The following is a 4,090-nucleotide window of genomic DNA, read 5'->3' on the forward strand; positions in this document are numbered from 1 at the left end:
TCCACCAGTGATTGTCACAACATACCCCTCATTTTTTGTCTCCGAATTAATCACTTGTTTATCATAAAGCAACTGAGTGCTGGGTTTTGCAACAAACAAGCAGGGCAATCGATTTCTTGGGACAAGGTCTTTCCTCCAGTATACGGATTGGAATGTCCAGCTTTGAACTTTTTAAACTGATTGAAGAAACCTCGTGAATTTCTTGTTCATGCCCTTCATTCTTAGGAACGTGCTGTTCACAGTATTTAATTTAGGGAAGAGACATCTAGTATCATGGAATCTGAACCAAGAAGTGGTTTCCTCTGGATCCTGAAGTGTGTGTAGAACATTTCATTAGAACTACCCCACCGGACTCGTAAGATGTAAACAATTATGGTCTTGGAGGGACCTTTGAAACAGTCTGCAAGTACTTGTAGCATGTCTGTGGTTCATATAGTGGTCCATCATGGGGAACACATCCATCATGGTGTCTTAATTCAGCTATTCCAGTCCTAGGATGTATTACCTCACATTGTTACAGGGTGCATAAGCAGCAGCATATAGCAGGTTGAACTTATAGAGGTACACAATGTGGCATGACACTTTCCATTGTTTCCAGAAATCCACTGGGCAAATTTCAAGCTGTTTGTGTGAGTTCTTAATGTGTAAAGTTTTCAAAAGGGCCTGAGTGGCATAGGCACTTGACTTTCATCTAAGCCATTCAGGTGCTTTTGAAAGTGGCACCCCCGCCTTCCAGCTGATTGCACCACATGCATCTAGGCTGCCCGGTGTCGACTGATGACATGTTATCTTTACAACTGCAGACCCAGAACGTGCCAATTATAAAATGGTAAAATTTAAATTCTTTTAATGAATCAGCCAATATTTTGTCAGTGGCTTTAATGAGCAGACAAAGAACAGATTATTTTAGATAGCTTTTAACCCTTTTTCTAGCGTTTTAATATTTTTTTTAATGGATACAAATACCACAGTCTTTAGGACCCCCTAGGGCCTGAATGTGTGAAGTAGCCATTTGTGGGATATTATCTGCTTCACACTGAGCTGCGTGAGCTCCCGAATGCCAGGTCTCCTGCAGAGTTTCCCTAGAAGTACTGGCTGTGTTTGGCAAACGTTACCCTATTTGACAATCTCCTTGGAAGCAGCCCTGGTTTGTGGCATCAGGGTCCGTCAGATTCCTAAAACCATGAATATATTTGTAGGCGTTCAGACCAAACTCCCAGAGACAACGTAAGGTTTGGCTTACACTTAAAAGTTATGTCAGCGTAACTACGTTGGTCAGGGGTCCGAAAAAACCATTCCCAGACCAACAGCTGTGTCGATAAACCCCCTAGTGCTGATGCAGCTATGTTAAAGGAAGAGTGCTTCTGTCTATGTAGCTGTTGTTGTTCGTGGAGGTGGAGTTCCTTCACCAACAGAAAATCTGTTGATGTAAAAGCTGCATCTACGCTAGGGAGCTATACTGACATCTCCATGCCAACATAAGCTCCGTCATGTAGACATACCCTAACGTGTCCAGTGGACTTCTAGGTTGAAAGTTCTCATATTACCCTTTTTTGCACAAAATATGCAGATGAGGAGTAAGTAATTTGAATTGTAAAGACTTATCTGTACACTCTGCAACCATTAGTGTCCCCAGTTGGTGCTGTCGCCTTCAGTCTTGCCCATCCTATGAGGTTCAGAATCATTGCCTTTAATCCACTGTGTGGAACAGCTGACAAGTGGGTACTGCCATTTATTGACGATTGTAAATATTTAATTGTGACACTTCGGCGTCTCTCGGAATCTTTGTAAATACATTGCACAATAAAGAGCTCCAGGGGTTTAAATGTTACCTTTTGTATTACAATAAATGATAACTCCTGAAGAGCTTTTGTTTTTTGATCAATTCTTTTAGGCAGGTTGACAGACACAAGGAGCTAGGCTGGGGAGCCTAGCCCAGCAAGACCAGGTAAAAGGGGACACAGGCTAGCAGAAGTCTGCCTCAGTGGTGTCCCAGCACACCAGGTGTCATCCCAGGGGGTCCAGCCCATCACAAAGGTGGCTGTACTTTTATACTCTTGGGGAAACAGAATTCCTTCTCCAAACTTCTAGTGTTGCTATCACCATGGTAGGCACATACCTAGGTAGGAATGTTTTAAGAGAGCCAAGAAATGAAATATCTCCGACAGGAGCATTTAATTTCCGCAGTGGTGCTCAGAGCACTAATATTAATTCCCTGTGTACAAATGTGATAGGTATGTGGCACAGCACCATGCTTAGCCTGCAGAAGCATTGGATGAGGCGGGGGGAGGGAAGGATCAGGAGGTCTTAGGCACTGGTTTCAGGGTTTGGGTGATAACATCCCATGTCTCAAGGAAGGGCATCAGACAAGAGGTGCCCTAGAGTCCCAGGACTAGAACCAGTGACTAGACTCTGCCTAGATCCAGTTGGCTTGGAAGCATGTGGGACCCAGCAACTGGGTCCACTCACAACAGGCCACTGGGTTAGTGGATCGTTTTGTAACAACCCCAATCCTGCAATCTTTTGTGGCTGCAAAGGATTGTGGGTCACAGCAAGAAATGACGACTGTCAATTTGGTCTGGGTGAGAAAGGGATTAGAAAACCTTGTTCTAGTGGAGTGAGTGGGGCCTGGCAGGCATGAACTCCTTGGTTCTAATTCACCTTCCTATGTGGCCGAGTCCAAGTCACTTAACCTCTGTCTTCCCCTCTCTATGGAGGATAACATACCTCAATCATAGAGGTGTGGTAGGGATTAATATCTGCAAGCACAGAGATTTCTTTTTGGACCATGTTATTAGATATTCAACTGATATTACCGAGCTGATTTAACAGGACTTAATTATAAACATTCATCTAGTGGTATCCTTCAGGGTAAAAGTACTAAGACTCCCATTGACTTCAATGGCCTTTGGATCAGGCCCTAAATGATCTGCACCAAAAGGGGTAAGAAATGTTTGCTTTTTTTTGCAACAGTGTTACACTGTTGACTCATTAACTTGTGATCCATTATGACCCCCAGATCCCTTTCCGCAGTACTCCTTCCTAGGCAGCCATTTCTCATTTTGTATGTGTGCAACTGATTGTTCCTTCCTAAGTGAAGTACTTTGTATTTGTCCTTATTGAATTTAATCCTATTTACTTCAGACCCATTTCTACAGTTTGCTACCCCTCCCAGCGTGGTATCATCCACAAAACGTTATAAGTGTACTCTCTATGCCAGGGGTCGGCAACCTCTGGCACGTGGCTCACCAGGGTAAGCACCCTGGTGGGCTGGGCCAGTTTGTTTACCTGACACGTCCGGAGGGTTCAGCCGATTGCGGCTCCAACTGGCTGTGGTTCGCTGTCCCAGGTCAATGGGGGCTGTGGGAAGCGGCGCGGGCTGAGGGATGTGCTGGCCCCGGCTTCCCGCCGCTCCCATTGGCCTGGGACGGCGAACTGTGGCCAGTGGGAGCCGCGATCGGCCAAACCCTCCGAACACGGCAGGTAAACAAACTGGCCCGGCCCGCCAGGGTGCTTACCCTGGCAAGCCGCGTGCCAGAGGTTGCCGACCCCTGCTCTATGCCATTATCTAAATCATCGATAACTGATCCCTGCGGGACCCCACTCAATATGCCCTTCCAGCTTGAGTGTGAACCACTGATAACTACTCTCTGGGAAAGGTTTTCCAACCAGTTATGCACCCACCTTATAATAGCTTCATCTAGGTTGTATTTCCCTAGTTTGTTTATGAGAAGGTCATGCAAGACAGTATCAAATACCTTACTAATGTCAAGATATGCCACATCTACCGCTTCCCCCTATCCACAAGGCTTGTTACCCTGTCAAAGAAAGCTATTAGGTTGGTTTGTCATGATTGAGTCTTCACAAATCCATGCTGACTGTTACTTATCACCTTATTTTCTTCTAGGTGTCTGCAAATTGATTGCTTAATTATTTGCTCTATTATCTTTCTGGGTACTGAAGGGTTATCCTTTTTCCCCTTTTTATTGATTGGCACTATATTTGCCCTTTTCCAGTCCTCTAGAATCTCTCCTGTCTTCCATGACGTTTTGAAGATAATCGCTAAATGCCTCAGATATCTTCAGTCACT

This window comes from Emys orbicularis, chromosome 1 (assembly GCF_028017835.1).
Source record: "Emys orbicularis isolate rEmyOrb1 chromosome 1, rEmyOrb1.hap1, whole genome shotgun sequence".
Taxonomy (NCBI): domain Eukaryota; kingdom Metazoa; phylum Chordata; order Testudines; family Emydidae; genus Emys; species Emys orbicularis.